This window comes from Eleutherodactylus coqui, chromosome 2, assembly GCF_035609145.1.
Source record: "Eleutherodactylus coqui strain aEleCoq1 chromosome 2, aEleCoq1.hap1, whole genome shotgun sequence".
NCBI lineage: Eukaryota > Metazoa > Chordata > Amphibia > Anura > Eleutherodactylidae > Eleutherodactylus > Eleutherodactylus coqui.
In genome coordinates, this window is record NC_089838.1 from 329,557,068 (window position 1) to 329,581,132 (window position 24,065).

The following is a 24,065-nucleotide window of genomic DNA, read 5'->3' on the forward strand; positions in this document are numbered from 1 at the left end:
AGATTTCACCTTGCACACTGTGTGACTGCGCAGAAGTCTTCATGGTGAAATGGGAGTAATACACTGAAGGTAATCTGACTTCGGATATTACACTCTGCTTTGGAAGCGTGGCGTCAGCTTATTTTTAAGTAGGGGCCTGAAGGCTATTTCTGGCCCCTCCATAAGTGTCATAAATGTAATGTCTTTTGTAGGTGTGCTGTGCAAAAGTGTCTTTTCATTCTGTTATGTGTATTGCATAGCTGCAGCAAATGAGTAGTTAAGTGTTTGCAAGAGACTGGGAGATGCAAGCAATGTAACAATTTGTCTTGTCACAGGGTCACATGGTATGAGTGAGATTATAAATAGGAGTGTTTTGGGTGTGACTGGATGTTCCATTGCTTTTGGGTTCCTGAGAGTGCCAGCCACATGGTGGTACCTTCAACCATGTGGTGAAGAATGGAGGAGGAGGCGAGGTTTCTGAGTGCCCGTATGCCAGAGAATGTGGAGGAGTAAGCCCCAAAAAAGAAGAGAGAGAGTGTGAGCACGTGTGTGGTGAGTCAAGGCCATACTCCTGTGCAGAGGTACTATCTATTGCTTGTTCCTACACGGCCATCCTGTGTCTGGGATCACCGCGTAGAGGTACTCAGATCTTCTTGTTCCTACACGGCCATCCTGTGCCCGGGATCACCGTGTAGAGGTACTAAATACAATATTGTTTTCCTGCACTGGTTTTCCCTGTAAATTGTGCCTTGGACCCAATGTTTCTACCAAGTAAAGTTTAGCCAGGCCCTGACTGTTACCAGGGACCTGAGGTACGTTATTCCTGTCTGTGGTTCAATTATTCACTGCTGAGGGTCCTTCTGGTAGGTAACGGAATGGTGGCGTCACCCGTGACAATCCCTATCCCAAGTTTATTGAGCATCCCTCTCCTAGGGGTGTCCAGAAAAGGCCCAGCACTGCCCTGGCTGAGGGCACATGCGTCCTTCCGGGAGGAAGCCTGGTAGGTGCCACTGTGCCGAGTGATCATCTTACCCTCCCAGCTCCTCAGTGTATGCCCTGTGTCCAGGGCCACCCTATGGGATGCTGCACCTTGGAGTAGAGCATTTCAGAGGATTGGTGCTGCTTTGGTGAAGTCCTGGAGACAAGCATGTGAGGTTTGTATTAGAAGGATATTTAGTCTCAGTGTTAGCGGATTGGAGTGTGCGAGCTGGGTGGTGTATGGACAGGTGGGAAGCAATGTATGGTGGCGCAGAGTCATTGAGATCTTTGTTGGTGAGGAGTTTAAATTTAGTTTTGCAGTGGATGGGCAGCCATTGCAGCGACTGGCATAGTGTAGAGGTGTGAGAGAAATGGCTGGAGAGAAAAATGAGCCTAGCTGCCATATTTAAGTATTGATTGGAGAGGGGAGAGTCTAGGGCAGGGGAGGCCAATGAGCAGCAAGTTGCACTAGTCGAGTTGGGATTGGATGAGGATGACAACGAGTGTCTTTAGCGTCTCCATGGTTAGGAACAGCCGTATTTTAGCAATATGTCTGAGGTGCCCAAGATTGGATGTGTGGGGTAAAGGAGAGATCAGACCCCAAAGCAGTGGGCATGCTGTCTGGGGGCTATGGTGGTGCCAGATACTGATATGGAGATGTTGGGTGGGAGGACAGCTTGTTGAGGGTAGAAGAGAGGTCAGACGAGAACCAGGAGAGATTAGTGTTACTTAGGCCAATAGAGCGAAGCATAGCAAGGAGGAGGTCATGGTCAACAGTGTCAAATGCAGTGGAGAGGTCAAGGAGGATTAGTAGGGAGTAGTCACATTTTGACTTTGCCGTCATCAGGTCATTCAGGGTGGTTTCAATCGAGTCTAGAGGGCGGAAACCGGACTGGAGGGGGTCGTGGAGAGAGTTTCAGAGAGAAAGTGTTTGAGGCGGAAATAGACTAGAGGTTTGAGATGGGGCGGTAGTTGGCAGTGTCTGTTGGGTCAAGGATCAGTTTCTTTGGTAGAGGGGATATGATGGAGTGTTTGAATGAGGAGGGGAAAATACCAGAGGTCAGGGAGAGGCTGAAGATGGTGGTGAGGTGGGTAATGACAGCTGGGGAAAGAGACCGGAGGAGGTGAGAGGGAAGGGGGTCGCTAGCGCAGGTGGTGGGGTGATCAGTGGAAAGGAGTCTGGAGACTTTTTCCTCTGTAGTTGGTTTTAATGTAGAAAGTGATTGGATGATGGATGCAGTGCTGAAGAGACCGGGATCGGAGTTAGCCATGCATTTTTTGGAGATTTTTTTTTTTTGAAATAGGCGTCTAGTTTTGCAGCACTGAGATCTATCATGGGGGCCTGTTCTTTGGGGATAAGGAGGGAGTGGAAGGTGTCAAAAAGTCATTTGGGGTTGTAGGATAGGGAGGAGATAAGGGAAGTGAAATAAACTTGTTGGGCATGGTGGAGGGCAAGGTTAAAGGTTTTAGGTATGAATTTGAAGTGGAGAAAGTCTGCGGGCAGCTTTGATTTTCTCCACAGCCATTCAGCGCACCTAGAGCACTGTTGGGTGAAGCGTGTTTGGGACATGGGCCAGGGTTGCCATGGTCTGCGGCGGATGGCCCGGGTAACGAAGGATGCCACTTCATCCAGGGCGCGACTGAGGGTGGTGTGGTAGTGTTGCAGATTAGGGCAGGAGAGGAGAGAGATAGGAGACAGGGAGGACTGGATGGTCTCTGCAAAATGATGGATGCAGACGGTCTGGAAGTTCCTAGATAGGAGGGTCTGGGGATGTGCTAGGGTGCCTGATGGAAAAAGAGAGGAGGTTATGATCCGAGAGTGGAAAGGGGGAGTTAGTAAAATGGGAGGCAGAGTAGAGGCAGAGGAAAATCAAATTGAGAGTGTTGCCTGAGTGGGGGAATCTGAGAGTTGCGTTAGGCCAAGGGAGGAGATGAGCGTTAAAAGCTGGCAGACAGATGAGGAGCTGGGGTCATTAGTAGGGATATTGAAATTGCAAAGCATGAGGGTAGGGATTTTACAGGATAGGAAGTGAGCCAGACGGCAAAGTGGTCTAGGAACAGGCAAATGGGACCTGGTTGCCGATAGATGATTGCAACATGCAGGGACAGTGGGCAGAAGAGTTGTAGGGTGTGAACTTCGAATGACTGGAGGGGAAGCAAGGGAAGCGGGGTGAATGGCGAAAGGAGGATGCGTACTCCTCCACCACGCCTGTCATCTAATCTGGGGGTGTGGGATTGTAATGGTGTACCCCCTTTCTGACCCCAATAGTAATAGTTTCCCCCTTAGGCCTTTTGCACATGACAGAGCCAGATTTCGCATGTGGGTTCTGGCAGGGGATTCTGGCTCTGACCGTGGCCGGCGACCCTGCGTGCCTCTATTTTCTCTTCTTTTTCTGTACTGCAGATCGTCACAGCGAGCCGCCATCATATATGCGCAATACAGATTTTTTTTCAAATGTTTATTTCGCCCATGCTGTTGTGAGGTCATGACTCGGAATCTGCGACCTGTCTGCAATGTTAATTGCAGATGGGCCATGCATTGGACAGCTTCCATTGACTTCAATGGAAGCAATCCACGCGGAATCCATGCAAAAATGAAGCATGCTGCGATTTTCCCTCTGCGAGCAGAAATCCCAATTAATTTCAGCTCGTGTGCAGTAAGAATTGATTTCCCATTGCATGCTATGGACGGTATTTGCTGCAGATCCCCGGTGTGGATGCAGGCCGCGGATTCCACAGCAAAAATACACCCGTGCAGGCGACCTCAATGGCCCCAATAGTCATCGAATGACTGGAAGGGAATCAAGGTAATCGGGGGAATGACCTGGAAGGTACAGCTTGGCGAGAGGAGGATGCATAATCCTCCACTGCGCCTGTCATCTGTAATCGGGGTTTGGGGGGTTTGTAATGGTGCACCCACTTTCTGACCCTAATAGTAATAGTTCTCCCAGTGGTAATAGTGCAACCCTTTAAAGGATGAGCCCCCAAATGGATGGAAGGCTGAGTTGACCTTGAGCCAGCTTCCTTCTTCACAAGCTCTTGTTCACAACCTTCAGGTCGTGAACAAGAGCTTAGGACTGCATACTGCTGCCTTAACGCTCTGCGCCACACGAGGATCAATGCTAATAGTGCACCCCTTAATGACCCAAATAGTAATAGTTCCCCCAGTGGTAGTAGTGCACCCCTTAATGGCCCAAATAGTAATAGTTCCCCCAGTGGTAGTAGTGCACCCCTTAATGGTCCAAATAGTAATAGTTCCGCCAGTGGTATTAGTGCACACCCTTAATAGCCCCAATAGTTATAGTTCCCCCAGTGCTAACAGTGCGCCTGTTAATGGCCCCAATAGTAATAGTTCCTCCAGTGGTAATAGTTCACCCCCTTAATCACCCCAATAGTAATAGTTCCCCCAGTGGTAATAGTGCGCCCCCTTAATGGCCCCAATAGTAATAGTTCCCCCAGTGGTAATAGTGCGCCCCATACATGGTCCCAATAGTAATAGTTCCCCCAATTGTAATAGTGCATCCCCTTTCTGGCCCCAATAGTAATAGTTAACCTAATGGTAATAGTGCGTCCCTTCATGGTCCCAATAGTAATAGTTCTCCCAGTGGTAATAGTGCAGCCCCTTAATGGCCCCAATAGTAATAGTTCCCTCTGTGGTAATAGTGCACCCTTTCTGGCCCCAATTGTAATAGTTCCTTAAGTGGTAATAGTGTGTTAGCTTAATGGCCCCGATAGTAATAGTTCCTCCAGTGGTAATAGTGCATCCACTTTCTGGCCCCAATAGTAATAGTTCCCCTAGTGGTAATAGTGCGTTAATAGTACATCCCCTGGCCTCAACAGTAATAGTTCCACTAGTGGTAATAGTGCGTTAGCTTAATTGCCCCAATAGTAATAGTTCTCCCAGTGGTAATAGTGCAGCCCCTTTCTGGCCCCAATTGTAATAGTTCCTTAAGTGGTAATAGTGTGTTAGCGTAATGGCCCTGATAGTAATAGTTCCTCCAGTGGTAATAGTGCGTCCACTTTCTGGCCCCAATACTAATAGTTCCCCTAGTGGTAATAGTGCGTTAATAGTACATCCCCTGGCCTCAATAGTAATAGTTCCACTAGTGGTAATAGGGCGTTAGCCTAATTGCCCCAATAGTAATAGTTCCTCCAGTGGTAATAGTGTACCCCCTGTCTGGCCCCAATAGGAATAGGTACCCCAGTGGTAATAGTGCGGCCCCTTAATGGCCCCGATAATTACAGTTCCCCCAGTGGTAATAGTGCGCCCCCTTAATAGCCCCGATAGTTATAGTTCCCCCAGTGGTAATAGTGCGCCCCCCTAAGCAACAGTCCTTGAGCAACAGTCATGGCTGCAAGGAGTTTTCTCACAGAAGCAGCTCCGACTGCCGCGGCTTCTGTAGGCAGAGACCCTGCGTCTTCCCCCGGCATCTGTGTTCCTGCACTTACAGCACGCAGCGCAGACGCCGAGGAGGAAGGGGAGCGGGTCTCCGCCTACAGAAGCCACGGCGGCTGGAGCTACATCGGTGAGGGAACTACTTGTGGCCATGGTTGCTGCGGGCCGGACTCACAGGGAGCAATTATTTTTTCCCTGGGCACTGAAATACATAAATACAGCACCGACCCTGAAACTTAATTACTGTCCGGGCCGGTGGGTCCGAGTGAAAAAGTGTTCACTTCGAAAAACACATTCAAATACATTGGTTCATTTTCTGTGTGTGTCGGATACAGACAGAACTCATGTGAGATCATTGGCCGTGGAACTATGGCCTCATTCCATGATGGGTCTTCTCTCTACATCCACCTATATATGCATCTGATAGCGGGTTGACTACTTACGAAGCTTTACGGAGCTCAGGTACAGAAAGAGGAAGATGAGGCTCAGTGGGATGAAGAAGCGAAGGACTTTGGGGCAGCTCATGTCCGCGAGGGCTGCACACGACATGTTACCTCCAGAGTGGTGGACCGTCCATGCTGAAATGGTTGGAGTCTCTGCGCATTCAGCTGCAGTCTGATCACAGTTACACAATGTCACTGATAACAGATGAACCTTCACCCCCCTATCAGTTCACACAGGAACTCAGCAGTAGTGACAGGTCAGCCATAAAGGAAACTGCACAGGATGACGGAGAGACCTTTGTCACCAGACGTTTCTACTGCTGGCATTTTTCCAGAAACATGGAGGGTCTAATAAGGGGGGTACGGTATAATGACAAGCTGACACTTGGTGGACGGGATAATGACACGCTGACACTTGGGGGACAGGATAATGACACGCTGACACTTGGGGGAAGGTATAATGACACGCTGACACTTGGGGGACGGGATAATGACACGCTGATACTTGGGGGACAGGATAATGACACGCTGATACTTGGGGGACGGGATAATGACACGCTGATACTTGGGGGGCGGGATAATGACACCCTGATACTTGGGGGGCGGGATAATGACAAGCTGACACTTGGGGGAAGGTATAATGACACGCTGACACTTGGGGGACGGGATAATGATACGCTGACACTTGAGGGACGGGATAATGACACGCTGACACTTGGGGGGCGGGATAATGACACGCTGACACTTGGGGGACAGGATAATGACAGGCTGACACTTGGGGGACGTGATAATGACACGCTGACACTTGGGGGACGGGATAATGACACGCTGACACTTGGGGGACGGGATAATTGCAGGGTGATACTTGGGGGAGAGGATGATGACATGCTGATATTTGGGGGACAGGATAATGACACACTGACACTTGGGGGACGGGATAATGACACGCTGATACTTGGGGGACGGGATAATGACACGCTGACACTTGGGGGATGGGATAATGACACGCTGACACTTGGGGGACGGGATAATGATAGACTGGTACTTGGGGGACAGGATAATGACACGCTGGCACTTGGGGGACGGGATAATGACACGCTGACACTTGGGGGACGGGATAATGACACGCTGATACTTGGGGGACGGAATAATGACACGCTGACACTTGGGAGACAAGATAATGAAACGCTGATACATGGGGGACGGGATATTGACACGCTGACACTTGGGGGACAAGATAATGACATGCTGACACTTGGGGGACGGGATAATGACACGCTGATACTTGGGGGATGGGATAATGAGACGCTGACACTTGGGGGACAGGATAAGGACAGGCAGACACTTGGGGGATGGCATAATGACACGCTGATACTTGGGGGACAGGATAATGACACGCTGACACATGGAGGACGGGATAATGACACGTTGATACTTGGGGGACAGGATAATGACACGCTGACACTTGGGGGACAGGATAATGACACACTGACACTTGGGGTACAGGATAATGACACGCTGGCACTTGGGGGACGGGATAATGACACGCTGACACTTGGGGGACGGGATAATGACACGCTGATACTTGGGGGACAGGATAATGACATGCTGATATTTGGGGGACAGGATAATGACACACTGACACTTGGGGGACGGGAAAATGACACGCTGACACTTGGGGGACAGGAAAATGACACGCTGACACTTGGGGGATGGGATAATGACATGCTGACACTTGGGGGACGGGATAATGATAGACTGATACTTGGGGGACAGGATAATGACACGCTGGCACTTGGGGGACGGGATAATGACACGCTGACACCTGGGGGATGGGATAATGACACGCTGATACTTGGGGGACGGAATAATGACACGCTGACACTTGGGGGACAAGATAATGAAACGCTGATACATGGGGGACGGGATATTGACACGCTGACACTTGGGGGACAAGATAATGACATGCTGACACTTGGGGGACGGGATAATGACACGCTGATACTTGGGGGATGGGATAATGAGACGCTAACACTTGGGGGACAGGATAATGACAGGCAGACACTTGGGGGACGGCATAATGACACGCTGATACTTGGGGGACAGGATAATGACACGCTAATACTTGGGGTACGGTATAATGACACGCTGACACATGGAGGACGGGATAATGACATGCTGATACTTGGGGGACAGGATAATGACACGCTGATACTTGGGGGACAGGATAATGACACGCTGACACTTGGGGGACGGGATAATGACATGCTGACACTTGGGGGACGGGATAATGACACGCTGAGACTTGGGGGACGGGATAATGACACGATTACACTTGGGGGACGGGATAATTGCAGGGTGATACTTGGGGGACGGGATAATGACATGCTGATATTTGGGGGACAGGATAATGACACACTGACACTTGGGGGACGGGATAATGACACGCTGACACTTGGGGACAGGAAAATGAAACGCTGACACTTGGGGGACAGGAAAATGACACGCTGACACTTGGCGGATGGGATAATGACACGCTGACACTTGGGGGACGGGATAATGATAGACTGATACTTGGGGGACAGGATAATGACACGCTGGCACTTGGGGGACGGAATAATGACACGCTGACACTTGGGGGACAAGATAATGAAACGCTGATACTTGGGGGACGGAATAATGACACGCTGACACTTGGGGGACAAGATAATGAAACGCTGATACATGGGGGACGGGATATTGACACGCTGACACTTGGGGGACAAGATAATGACATGCTGACACTTGGGGGCCGGGATAATGACACGCTGATACTTGGGGGATGGGATAATGAGACGCTGACACTTGGGGGACAGGATAATGACAGGCAGACACTTGGGGGACGGCATAATGACACGCTGATACTTGGGGGACAGGATAATGACACGCTAATACTTGGGGTACGGTATAATGACACGCTGACACATGGAGGACAGGATAATGACACGCTGATACTTGGGGGACAGGATAATGACACGCTGACACTTGGGGGACAGGATAATGACACACTGACACTTGGGGGACCAGATAATTACACGCTAACACTTGGGGGATGGGATAATGACACGCTGATACTTGGGGGACAGGATAATGACACGCTGACACTTGGGGGACGGGATAATGACACACTGACACTCTGGGGACGGGATAATGACATGCTGACACTTGGGGGACGGGATAATGACACGCTGAGACTTGGGGGACAGGATAATGACACACTGACACTTGTGGGACGGCATAATAACACGCTGACACTTGGGGGACAGGATAATGACCCGCTGACACTTGGGGGACGGGATAATGATAGGCTGATACTTGGGGGAAGGGATAATGACACGCGGACACTTGGGCAACAGGATAAAGACATGCTGACACTTGGGGGACGGGATAATGACACGCGGACAGTTGGGCGACAGGATAATGACACGCTGACACTTGGGGGATGGGATAATGACACGCTGACACTTGGGGGACGGGATAATGACACGCGGACACTTGGGGGAGAGGATAATGACATGCTGACACTTGGGGGACGGGATAATGACATGCTGACACTTGGGGGACGGGATAATGACACGCTGACACTTGGGGGATGGGATAATGATACGCTGATAGTTGGGGGACGGGATAATGATACGCTGACACTTGGGGGACGGAATAATGAAACGCTGATACTTGGCTTACAAGATAATGACACACTGACACTTGGGGGACCAGATAATGACACGCTGACACTTGGGGGACCAGATAATGACACGCTGAGACTTAGGGGACAGGATAATGACACGCTGACACTTGAGGGACAGGATAATGACATGTTGACACTTGGGGGACAGGGTAATGACACACTGATACTTGGGGGACAGGATAATGACACACTGACACTTGTGGGACGGGATAATCACACGCTGACACTTGGGGGACAGGATAATGACCCGCTGACACTTGGGGGACAGGATAATGACATGCTGACACTTGGGGGACAGGATAATGACCCGCTGACACTTGGGGGACAGGATAATGACCCGCTGACACTTGGGGGACGGGATAATGACATGCTGACATTTGGGGGATGGGATAATGACACGCTGACACATGGAGGACAGGATAATAACAGGCTGACACTTGGTGGACAGGACAATGACACGCTGACACTTGGGATACACGATAACGACACGCTGACACTTGGGGTACACGATAATGACACGCTGACAATTGGGGGACAGGATAATGACACGATAATACTTAGGGGATGGGATAATGACACGTTGATACTTGGGGGATAGGATCATGACATGCTGATACTTGGGGGTACGGCATAATGACAGGCTGACACTTGCGGGACAGGATAATGACACACTGATACTTGGGGGGCGGGATAATGACACACTGACACTTGGGGGACAGGTTAATGACACGTTGATATTTGGGGGACAGAATAATGACACGCTGAGACTTGGGGGACAGGAAAATGACACGCTGACACTTGGGGTACAGGATAATGACACGCTGACACTTGAGGGACTGGATAATGACACGTTGATATTTGGGGGACAGAATAATGACACGCTGATACTTGGGGGACGGGATAATTACACGCTGACACTTGGGGGACTGGATAATGACACGCTGATACTTGGGGGACGGGATAATGACTCACTGATACTTGGGGGATGGGATAATGACACGCTGACACTTGGGGGACGGGATAATAACACACTGACACTTGGGGGACAGGAGAATGACACACTGATACTTGGGGGACAGGATAATGACACGCTGACACTTGGGGGACAGGATAATGACACACTGATACTTGGGGGATAGGATAATGACACTGATACTTGGGGGACAGGATAATGACACGCTGATACTTGGGGGACGGGATAATGACAGGCTGATACTTGGGGGACGGGATAATGACACACTGATACTTGGGGGACGGGATAATGACACGTTGATACTTGGGGGACAGGACACTTGTGTTTGGGTTAACACACTGTAGTGATGGCTGTGGAGTTTCCCATTGTGCGGATGATCAGGGGTGGATTCCAGTCTCTGCTGGTTGCTCTCGTTGAGCAGGGTTGGCGTGTTGTGGGGCTTCAGTGTCCAGGGTGCAGGTTTGATGATCAGACGGTGGTTCGGGTTTAAGCTTTAACCCTTTCCAAACCAATTTGTTTTCTGGTTTTCCTAGGGGGCTTATTCTTTTTCTGCTGTTATACAACAGCGCTATATGCTGGCTAAAGCCAGTACCGCATGAGGTGACACGTTGGATAGGCTCTGACAGCAGAGAGGCTGCCGATATTCAGTAAGAGAACCCCAACGGACGTCTTCCAACATTGAAAGCTGTACAGCCTTAAATCATAATGTCTTTAGACGTCAGACAGTGGATTGGAGAGGGTTAAGTGCTGATCAGCGTCTACCGTGGAGTGATGAGCCGTAGCCGAGTGCTGTGCCTGGTGCTCCTCGCTCCTCTCGACATGTCTACACCAGTAGGGCTTCATGGCGACTTTGGTTGTCAAACACATCGTGTGGCCAAATTTTGCAGCATTACTATACTACATCACTAGCTAATGAAGCTGAGTGCAACCGCAATCGCAAGAAATCTAAACTTGCTGTAACTGCGTAGCCTTATACACAGAAGGTGATCGCCCCTATAGTGACCAGATTTTCCCAGGGTCAAAGCAGGAAAGTGGAGTGTGGTCCGGGGTGGGGCAGAGGGGTGTGGTCATGGGCTGGGCAGATGGGTGTGGTCAGGGCATAACAGAAGGGTGTGGTCAGGCAGGACATAGGGGCGTGGTCAGGGTGGGGCTTATCATAACATGATTTTACCTCTATCATTATAAAACAGCCGGAAGCAAATTCTGCAGCATTTCTGCATTCAGAAAACACATATCATTGATGCAGAGTTTTACTGGGAAGTAGCCGTGTATCCACAGCTGATTTCATATTATGCTGGGCAGCGTGCAAGGGGCGGGCCCACAGCCAAGGAGATAGAGGGGTAGATAAAGGCCTTGCCGATGGGCTCTACCATTTCCTCCCCTGGGAGTAGCTCGGGACCCGGCCAAGTAACTACTGGGGGAGGTCACAAGGAAAAGTTACTGGAGGTTACCTGTAATCTTCTTTGTCACTCGTGACGCCACCGTTCTGTCCACTGTGGTGAACCTTGACAGTAGAATAAAGTAGTCCACACGCCGGGAAACATTCTGGACAAACCGGGAACGGTCAAAAGTGTCCATTTACTGTAACTTCAAGAAAGTCCACTTTAGGGCGGTGTGGCTTGAATGAGATCCAGGACGGCCGCGCTGGCTTGAGCTCCTTTCGGCACTGTCACTCAAAGTGACTGTCACAGCATCCACAGGTGACTGCATCAGGGTCCTCACCTCAGCAATATCCCAGGAGTGCAGAGATGATAAGGAATCCCCGGCGGATGGACGAGTTCCTTACAGCGCGGGAGTCCCCGCTGGCCATGGCTGCACACATGACTCCTGCTTCCAGCTTCTCCGCAGAGAGGTTGGCCCTAAGATCAGAGTCTGCTCTAGTACCGGACCGTGGCAGAGGGGACCAGCTACAAACAGTAAGAGAGAGCCCTAATCAGCAGCATGAGAAGGAGACACTAGGGGAGGAAAATCACAGGCAGATAGAGCAGAGGAATGAGCGCAACGCCTCCAAGATGGCGCTGTCTATGCAACCTCAGGACTAGAGATGAGCGAGCACCAAAATGCTCGGGTGCTCGTTACTCGGGACGAACTTTTCGCGATGCTTGAGGGTTCGTTTCGAGTAACGAACCCCATTGAAGTCAATGGGCGACCCAAGCATTTTTGTATTTCGCCGATGCTCGCTAAGGTTTCCTTGTGTGAAAATCTGGGCAATTCAAGAAAGTGATGGGAACGACACAGCAACGGATAGGGCAGGCGAGGGGCTACATGTTGGGCTGCATCTCAAGTTCACAGGTCCCACTATTAAGCCACAATACCGGCAAGAGTGGGTCCCCCCCCCCTCCCAAAAACTTTTACTTCTGAAAAGCCCTCATTAGCATGGCATACCTTTGCTAAGCACCACACTACCTCCAACAAAGCACAATCACTGCCTGCATGACACTCCGCTGCCACTTCTCCTGGGTTACATGCTGCCCAACCCCCCCTCCCCCCCACAGCGCACACCAAAGTGTCCCTGCGCAGCCTTCAGCTGCCCTCATGCCACACCACCCTCATGTCTATTTAGAGGAACCGCAGGCACACACTGCAGAGGGTTGGCACGGCTAGGCAGCGACCCTCTTTAAAAGGGGCGGGGCGATAGCCCACAATGCTGTACAGAAGCAATGAGAAATAGAATCCTGTGCCACCGCCATCAGGAGCTGCACATGTGGGCATAGCAATGGGGAACCTATGTGCCACACACTATTCATTCTGTCAAGGTGTCTCTGCATGCCCCAGTCAGACCGGGCTTTTTAATTCATAGACACAGGCAGGTACAACTCCCTATTGTGAAGTCCCTGTGGACCCACAGCATGGGTGGCTCCCTGGAACCCACCGGCGATACACAAAAATATCCCATTGCATTGCCCAACACAGCTGAGGTAGTAATGTCGTGCTTAATGCAGGTGGGCTTCGGCCCACACTGCATGCCCCAGTCAGACTGGGGTTCTTTACAAGTGGAAACAGATGCATTTATAATTCTCTGTGGACCCACAGCATGGGTGGGTGCCAGGAAGCCACCGGCGGTACACAAAAATACCCCATTGCATTGCCCAACACAGCTGAGGTAGTAATGTCGTGCTTAATGCAGGTGGGCTAAAAATTCATTTGATTACACTGTAGGCGAGGGCCCACAAAAATTGCTGAATCAACAGTACTAATGTACATCAAAAAAATTGGCCATGGCCAACCAAGAGGGCAGGTGAAACCCATTAATCGCTTTGGTTAATGTGGCTTAAGTGGTAACTAGGCCTGGAGGCAGCCCAGTTTAACTAAAAATTGGTTCAAGTTAAAGTTTCAACGCTTTTAAGAGCATTGAAACATATAAAAATTGTTTAGAAAAATTATGAGTGAGCCTTGTGGCCCTAAGAAAAATTGCCCGTTCAGCGTGATTATGTGAGGTTTCAGGAGGAGGAGCAGGAGGAGGAGGAGGAATATTAGACACAGATTGATGAAGCAGAAATGTCCCCGTTTTGGATGGTGAGAGAGAACGTAGCTTCCATCCGCGGGTGCAGCCTACGTATTGCTTACGTATCGCTGCTGTCCGCTGGTGGAGAAGAGAAGTCTGGGGAAATCCAGGCTTTGTTCATCTTGATGAGTGTTAGCCTGTCGGCACTGTCGGTTGACAGGCGGGTACGCTTATCTGTGATGATTCCCCCAGCCGCACTAAACACCCTTTCCGACAAGACGCTAGCCGCAGGACAAGGAAGCACCTCCAGGGCATACAGCGCGAGTTCAGGCCACATGTCCAGCTTCGACACCCAGTAGTTGTAGGGGGCAGAGGCGTCACGGAGGACGGTCGTGCGATCGGCTACGTACTCCCTCACCATCCTTTTACAGTGCTCCCGCCGACTCAGCCTTGACTGGGGAGCGGTGACACAGTCTTGCTGGGGAGCCAGAAAGCTGGCCAGGCCCTTAAAGACTGTTGCACTGCCTGGGCTGTACATGCTGCTCGACCTACGCACCTCCCCTGCTACCTTGCCCTCGGAACTGCGCCTTCTGCCACTACCGCTGTCGGATGGGAATTTTACCATCAGCTTGTCCGCCAGGGTCCTGTGGTATAGCAACACTCTCGAACCCCTTTCCTCTTCGGGAATGAGAGTGGGAAGGTTCTCCTTATAGCGTGGGTCGAGCAGTGTGTACACCCAGTAATCCGTAGTGGCCAGAATGCGTTGAATGCGAGGGTCACGAGAAAGGCATCCTAACATGAAGTCAGCCATGTGTGCCAGGGTACCTGTACGCAACACATGGCTGTCCGCACTAGGAAGATCACTTTCAGGATCCTCCTCCTCTTCCTCCTCCTCCTCAGGCCATACACGCTGAAATGATAACAGGCAAGCAGCATGGGTACCGTCAGCAGTGGGCCAAGCTGTCTCTTCCCCCTCCTCCTCATCCTCCTCATGCTCCTCCTCCTCCTCCTGAACGCGCTGAGATATAGACAGGAGGGTGCTCTGACTATCCAGCGACATACTGTCTTCCCCCGGCTCTGTTTCCGAGCGCAAAGCGGCTGCCTTTATGGTTTCCAGGGAAGTTCTCAAGATGCATAGCAGAGGAATGGTGACGCTAATGATTGCAGCATCGCCGCTCACCACCTGGGTAGACTGCTCAAAGTTTCGAAGGACCTGGCAGATGTCTGCCAACCAGGCCCACTCTTCTGAAAAGAATTGAGGAGGCTGACTCCCACTGCGCCGCCCATGTTGGAGTTGGTATTCCACTATAGCTCTACGCTGCTCATAGAGCCTAGCCAACATGTGGAGCGTAGAGTTCCACCGTGTGGGCACGTCGCACAGCAGTCGGTGCACTGGCAGATTAAACCGATGTTGCAGGGTGCGCAGGGTGGCAGCGTCCGTGTGGGACTTGCGGAAATGTGCGCAGAGCCGGCGCACCTTTACGAGCAGGTCTGACAAGCGTGGGTAGCTTTTCAGAAAGCGCTGAACCACCAAATTAAAGACGTGGGCCAGGCATGGCACGTGCGTGAGGCTGCCGAGCTGCAGAGCCGCCACCAGGTTACGGCCGTTGTCACACACGACCATGCCCGGTTGGAGGCTCAGCGGCGCAAGCCAGTGGTCGGTCTGCTCTGTCAGACCCTGCAGCAGTTCGTGGGCCGTGTGCCTCCTATCTCCTAAGCTGAGTAGTTTCAGCACGGCCTGCTGACGCTTGCCCACCGCTGTGCTGCCACGTCGCGCGACACCGACTGCTGGCGACGTCCTGCTGCTGCTGACACATCTAGATTGCGAGACAGAGGTTGAGGAGGAGGAGGAGGAGGAGGAGGGTGCTTTAGTGGAAGAAGCATACACCGCCGAACATACCACCACCGAGCTGGGGCCCGCAATTCTGGGGGTGGGTAGGACGTGAGCGGTCCCAGGCTCTGACTCTGTCCCAGCCTCCACTAAATTCACCCAATGTGCCGTCAGGGAGATGTAGTGGCCCTGCCCGCCTGTGCTTGTCCACGTGTCCGTAGTTAAGTGGACCTTGCCACTAACCGCATTGGTGAGGGCGCGTACAATGTTGCGGGAGACGTGGTCGTGCAGGGCTGGGACGGCACATCGGGAAAAGTAGTGGCGACTGGGAATTGAGTAGCGCGGGGCCGCCGCCGCCATCATAGCTTTGAAGGACTCTGTTTCCACAACCCTATACGGCAGCATCTCAAGGCTGATAAATTTGGCTATGTGGACGGTTAACGATTGAGCGTGCGGGTGCGTGGCGGCGTACTTGCGCTTCCGCTCAAAGACTTGCGCTAGCGACGGCTGGACAGTGCGGTGCAAGATATTGCTGGATTGGGCCGAGGACAGCGGAGGTGAGGGTGTGGGTGCAGGCCATGAGACGGTCATGCCTGTGTCCTGAGAGGGGGGTTGTATCTCAGTGGCAGGTTGGGGCACAGGGGGGGAGGCAGCGGTGCAAACCGGAGGCGGTGAACGGCCTTCGTCCCACCTTGTGGGGTGCTTGGCCATCATATGTCTGCGCATGCTGGTGGTGGTGAGGCTGTTGGTGGTGGCTCCCCGGCTGATCTTGGCGCGACAAAGGTTGCACACCACTGTTCGTCGGTCGTCAGGCGTCTCTGTGAAAAACTGCCAGACCTTAGAGCACCTTGGCCTCTGCAGGGTGGCATGGCGCGAGGGTGCGCTTTGGGAAACAGTTGGTGGATTATTCGGTCTGGCCCTGCCTCTACCCCTGGCCACCGCACTGCCTCTTGCAACCTGCCCTGCTGCTGCTCGTGCCTCCCCCTCTGAAGACCTGTCCTCAGTAGGCGTTGCACACCAGGTGGGGTCAGTCACCTCATCGTCCTGCTGCTCTTCCTCCGAATCCTCTGTGCGCTGCTCCCTCGGACTTACTGCCCTTACTACTACCTCACTGCAAGACAACTGTGTCTCATCGTCATCGTCCTCCTCACCCACTGAAAGGTCTTGAGACAGTTGCCGGAAGTCCCCAGCCTCATCCCCCGGACCCCGGGAACTTTCCAATGGTTGGGCATCAGTGACGATAAACTCCTCTGGTGGTAGAGGAACTACTGCTGCCTAATCTGAGCAGGGGCCCGAGAACAGTTCCTGGGAGTGTTCCCGCTCCTGAGCATGTGTCATTGTAGTGGAGTGAGGAGGCTGGGAGGAAGGAGGAGCAGCAGACAGAGGATTCGGATTTGCAGCACTGGACGGCGCAGAACTGTGGCTGGACGATAGGTTGCTCGAAGCACTTTCTGCCATCCAGGACAGGACCTGCTCACACTGCTCATTTTCTAATAAAGGTCTCCCGCGTGGACCCATTAATTGGGCGATGAATGTGGGGACGCCAGAAACGTGCCTCTCTCCTAATCGCGCAGCAGTCGGCTGCGACACACCTGGATCAGGAGCTCGGCCTGTGCCCACACCCTCACTTGGCCCTCCGCGTCCTCGGCCACGTCCACGTCCTCTAGGCCTACCCCTACCCCTCAGCATGCTATATTACCAGTGATTTGATTTCCCAGGCAGGAAATAAATTGGCGCAAGCCTGCAGGTCAAATATAATTTTTTCGCTTTTTTGCAAAGGGAAGACCCCACTGCGTGTATTCAATGAACAATACGTTTAATAACTGTGGTGTGGCCCTGAAAAAGTGTCACACAACTTTAGTGTAGCAGAGTTATTAACTCTGGCAGAGCAGGTATTTGCCAGTCAGGAAAGACAATGGCGCAAGCCTGCAGTAAACCGTAGCTGGTTGCGTCTGATTTTTGTACGTTCTCCACGCAGCACACACGTACACGGAGACCTTAGGACTGACACAGGCAGGCCAAATATAATTTTTTCGCTTTTTTGCAAAGGGAAGACCCCACTGCGTATATTCAATGAACAATACGTTTAATAACTGTGGTGTGGCCCTGAAAAAGTGTCACACAACTTTAGTGTAGCAGAGTTATTAACTCTGACAAAGCAGGTATTTGCCAGTCAGGAAAGACAATGGCGCAAGCCTGCAGTAAAGCGTAGCTGGTTGCGTCTGATTTTTGTACGTTCTCCATGCAGCACACATGTACACGGAGACCTTAGGACTGACACAGGCAGGCCAAATATAATTTTTTCGCTTTTTTGCAAAGGGAAGGCCCCACTGCGTCTATTCAATGACTAATAACTGTGTTGTGGCCCTGCCTACACAATTCTGTCCCTGTAGTATCAATGGAGGGTGCAATGCTCTGCACAGACGATTTTTAGAAGAAAAAAAATATGCAGCACAGCTAACAGCAGCCAGCACAGTACTGCACACGCTTAAATATGGCCCTAGAAAGGACCGTTGAGGTTCTTGAAGGCTACACTCACTCCTAACACTCTCCCTGCCTAAGCACCACTTCTGTCCCTAATACCAGGTGCAACGGTCTGCAGAGGCGATTTTGAGAAAAAAAAATTTCCACTGATAGCAGCCTGCACACACGTAGATGTGGCCCTAAGAAGGACCGTTGGGGTTCTTGAAGCCTACACTCACTACAAACACTCTCCCTACAGCAACTCCAATAGAACAGCACTTTCCCTCACTAACTCACACGGCATCTGAGGCGAGCCGTGGGAGGGGCCTATTTTTATACTCGGGTGACACCTGATCTCGCCAGCCACTCACAGCAGGGGGGTGGTATAGGGCTTGAACGTCACAGGGGGAAGTTGTAATGCCTTCCCTGTCTTTCAATTGGCCAGAAAAGCGCGCTAACGTCTCAGAGAGGAAAGTGAAAGTAACCCGAACACCGCGTGGTACTCGTTACGAGTAACGAGCATCCCGAACACCCTAATATTCGCACGAATATCAAGCTCGGACGAGTACGTTCGCTCATCTCTACTCAGGACACTAGCTCTCCATTTGTAAGCCCAGAAAAACAGCGGCCATGCATGGAGGCAAGAGAGGTGACACAGAACCCCAATCCTCTTGACAAAGTCATGACAGATGGCATTACAAGCCTTGCATCTGACAGACCCGCTACCGAAGCTTTTATTAAAGAGGCCATCATTACTCTCAGAGAATCTCTTCAAGCTGACTTTAGAGGTCTATCCTCCAATGTTAACACATCCATTCAAGAGTTTAACAATAGAATTAAGCACAAGGCAAAGTAAAGGCCCATTCAGTCACAACGGTTATGTCTCAAAAGATGTCTATTGAGCGATAACCGTTGTGTCATTTACAGCACAAGATGATTGCTCAAATGTTGAGCGATCACCTTTCGCTCCGAGCAGGGGATGAAGAAGAAAAGTGGGATGTCCCCGCTTGTCTTCTGCATCCAGCTGTTCCCCACTCCAAGCGCCCGCGAAAGGATGCAGAAGACAAGCGGGTGGCATCCAGCTGTTCTCTGCTCAGAGTGCCCAGCTATTATACAGCACAGCGCTCCCAGCAGGGTATGGGGAACACAGCTGGATTGCTCTGTTCTTCATACCCAGCTGTCATCAGGGAGTGGGATAGAGCTAAAACAATAGTATCAGCTGTATCCTGCTGTGAATCTCTGATAAGGCTCATGGTCAGCACGCTGAAAGACAACAATGGGCGACGGGATAACGAAAACGGCACGATGTCAGTGCAGTTACACACAGCAATTATCGCTTAAAAGACGGCTTTTGAGTGAATTTTGAGCGATAATCGTTGTATCTAAATGGGCCTTAAGATGGAGGAAATTGTCAAATCCCATAACAAACTGATAGACGCTCATTATGAGCAAAAATAAACAGTTGATAAGATGAAAAACAAGCTCACTGATCAAGAGGACAGGAACAGGTGAAATAATGTCAAGTTCCGTGGGGTGCCATAGAGCGTCCCAACAACAGAAATTACAGCATACATAATGCCACTAATGTGCAAACTGCTACTGATATACCCGACCATGATTTGAAAACAGACAGGGCTCACAGGCTACCTAGGCCCAAATTTTTACAAGAATCAAGCCCAAGAGACCCTATAGCACAAATTCAGTATTACCATACAAAGGAAGCCCTAATGAATGCCGCAAAGCATTTGTAAGTGCTTCCTGGCCCCTATTCTAAAGTGCATCTTTGCACCGATTTGTCCCAGGCCATGTTAGAGGCAAGAAGAGGATTCCCCAGCACTACCGCAGCTATGAGAAAGGCAGGAATTCCCTACAAATGGGGCTTTCCATCAAAAATAATAGCATCAAAGGACAATACAACCTATATTTTTCACAAACCATCAGAACCAGAGGAAAAACTGAAAGCATGGGGTATCCCCATCCTAGACCCAAGACAAGCATTTACAGATGCAAGACCGAAGCGCCCTGGGCCTCCTAAACCCCAAAGCTCCAAGACCCCAGGCTAAAGTGAAACTAAGGAACAGAATGTTGAAAATTCATCGTTAGTGGAACTTTCTGGCTTTAAATTAAGAGTGGCCGCCTAACCAGACGAACTCTGTTCCCCCCAAGAGTTACGCAAGCGAAGACTGCTTGCCTATACTCCTTGTAGACTATTGTGTTTGCATCTTTCTGTTCTTTACCTTCTTTCGTCCTTTTTTTCCTTACGGGTCAAATACTCTGTGCATCAAAGTTTGCAACGATTGAGCAGGACCTACTCTCTCTAACATTCAGGAAATATCATATCCTATGGTTATACGCCTTCGGGCGAATGTTGTATTTGGCTTTATTATTGTGTTTTCCTAGGCATCCATGATGAACAACATCAGTTCCACCGCTTCAGCGATATCCGGCAAATGAAGCCATGGCTTTGAAACTTATGTCCCTGAATGCCAATGGTCTGAACTCCCCATACAAAAGAAGCTGGGGCCATCACTGCTAATGCTGACATTGTATCTATACAAGAGACTCACCTAATTGAATCGGATTGTAAGAGAATGTCACATCAAAAATTCCCACAAATAGCCTGCACACCTAAAAAACAAGCAGAAGTGATGATTGCCTTTAAAGAAAGAGCTGCATTTAATATACAATCCCAAATACTAGACCCTAAAGGTAGATTTATAATTTTAATTGGTTCCCTCAAAAATACAAAAATGACGCTAGTTAATATTTCCGCCCCAAATTCTAGACAAGTTCATTTCCTTAACAAAACTATAACTAAAGTGAGACACCTGAGAAGCATTAGTAGTATGCGGAAACTTCAACATAGTCCCTGACAGATCAATAGACACTACGGGTCCAAAATTAAGGGGGAGCACTACTTTGGGAGCCTGGTTACAAGGGGAGGCATTGTACAACACATTTCGATGTCTCAACGCATCAGCGAGGGAGCTCTCTTACTATCCTCTTACTATTCTCCGAGGCACAAGACACTCTCCTGAATAGATCTATGTCTCGTTGATAGAGAGACGCTATCTTGTGAGGTGGAGTCGTCAATTACAACTGCGATATGGTCGGACCATGCCCCCTGAGAGACGCTCTATCCTTGGAGAATAGTCGAAAGTCATACAGACAATGGAAAAACAATACATGTCTGATGGAGATACCAAAATACAGAGAAGAGATACATTTGGCATTAAATGAATACTTCAAGGTGAACAACATTCAAGAAACTGACCCACTCATTCTATGGTGGGCATATAAAGCATTCATGAGAGGCATACTCATAAAACTGGGCACCAAATATTAAAGAGAGAAATCAACTAGAGTAGATGCCCTCCTCTCCCGGACTCAATCTCTAGAGAGGGAAGCACAAAGATCCCCCTCTGAAACATCACATAATAATATCTTTAGATTGAGACAAGAGTTTGTGAGGTCACATTGGGAGATTGTGATAGAGCAGTGAAAACACAACGTGCATCGATGTATTCACTGAACAAACCCTCTCGATGGATGGCTAATGTAATTGAGAAAAAAACCACTAAGGTTGGGGTTTCTTATATATGGACATCAAAAGATAAAAAAATTAAACTGTCCCACCTGAACCTAATAGCAGACTCCAGATGACGCCCAAACGGTTCAACCTAACAGCACAAACATAACCGACTTTCTTCAAATATGAAATCTTCCAAAGATCTCAGCCCTTCAAGCTGAAACTATGGACAAGCAAATAACATACTCTGAAGTAGTGGAGACTATTTGCTCCCTCAAAAATCAAAAAGTCCCTTTCCCGGATGGCTTCTCAGCCAAATAAGAATTTCGTGAAAACACTATCCCAATATATGATTAAATCTTTTAACATGGCATTAAATCAGGGGAACTTCCCTAAGGAAATGCTTCAGGCTACGATAGTAGCGTTACCTAACCGGGAAAAGAACCTAACGAACCCGCTAACTTTAGGCCAATTTAATTACTAAACACAGACATAAAAATTTATGACAAGGTGTTGGCCAGACTCTTAAAAATAATTCCTGATATCGTTCACTCCGACCAGATAGGCTTCGTAACGAGCAGGCAGGCCTCGGATGGCACGAGAAGAATCCTAAACCTCATGCACTCAGTGGAATCCTCCAAATTGCCTTCAGCAATGCTAGCCCTTGACGCTGAAAGGGCCTTCGATAGGATCCACTGGGGCTTTGCCTTTGAAACTCTCAAGTGCTTTGGGTTTGGACAGGGAGCGATACGTGCCATCTGGGCAAAGTATTCAAGCCCTTCTGTGAGGGTGCTGGTTGACGGTACCATGTCAAAACACTTCATCATAACCAATGAAACACTACAAGGGTGCCCGCTCTCCCTGCTGCTGTTTGTACGAACCATAGAACCGCTAGGGGAAATAATAGATCCGACATGGAAATTAAAGGTATCCCTTTAGGCTCACGGCAGCACAAGATAGGCTTATTCCCTGATGGCATAATTCTGACACTGTCAAGGGCTTTGGAATCACTGAGGACTACCCAACAGAAACTTGACCAAAAGTATTTTATTATGAACTCAGTGTGGGAAAAACTCAAATGTTAGGCCTAAACGTACCCAGAAATCTGAAAACCAACATCCTATTGGAATTCCCTTTCAACTGCCAGAAGAAGGGCCTACCATACTTGAGAGTGACCTTAACCACTCCCCTTGCTGATTTAGAAAAAGAGAACTTCCCTCCTTTGATAGCATCTTTACAGAAAGAATTAGACTGCCTCTCCAAACTTATTACTCCAGTAGTAATATTGTCCCTTATATTGTCGCCATTACTAATAGTGACCCTCACAGTAGCTCCAGTAGTAGTAATAGTGTCTCCCATATTGGCCTCAGTAGTAATAGTGTCTCCTGTATTTACCTTAGTAGTAATAGTGTCTCCTATATTGGCCCCCGTACTAATAGTGACCCTCACAGTGGCCCCAGTAGTAATAATGTCCACCACAGTGGCCTCAGTAGTAATAGTATCCCTTATATCTTCCCTAGCAGTAATAGTGGCCACAGTAGTAATATTGTCCCTTATATTGTCCCCAGTAGTAATAGTGACCCCCACAGTGGGACCAGTAGTAATAGTGTCTCCTGTATTGGCCTTATTAGTAATTGTGACCCTCACAGTGGACCCAGTACTAATATTGTCCTTTATATTGTCCCCATTACTTATAGTGACCTTTACAGTGGCCTCAGTAGTAATAGTGACCTCCCCAATGGCCTCAGTAGTAAAAGTGTCTTCTATATTGGCCTCAGTAGTAATAATGTCTCCTATATTCGCCTCAGTAGTAATAGTGACCCCCACAATAGCCGCAGTAGTAATAGTGGCCCCAATAGTAATATTGTCTCTTATATCATCTCCAGTAGTAATAGTGACCCCCACAGTGGCCCCAGTAGTAAAAGTGTCTCCTATATCGGCCCCAGTACTAATAGTGACCCTCACAGTGGCCTCAGTGGTAATAGTGACTTTCACAGCGGCCCCAGTAGTAATGCTTACCCCCACAGTGGCCTCAGTAGTAATAGAGCCCCCCCCATATACTTACCTCTTCTAGTCTTCAGAGCGCCGCTGCTCCTCTTCTCAGCGCTGCTGTGGATGGAAGTGTATGTGTCTGCAGCAGCGCCTCCTCCCTTCTACTCTCTTCCTGCAGAACTAAGGAGAAGAGGACAGAGGAGGAAGATCCCAGATGCACACAGTGTGTGCATCCGGCAGCGGTGCAGCAGAGTGATTACCAGCCAGGGAGCCATGGCACCCCATCTGGTAATCACTTTAATGGTAACC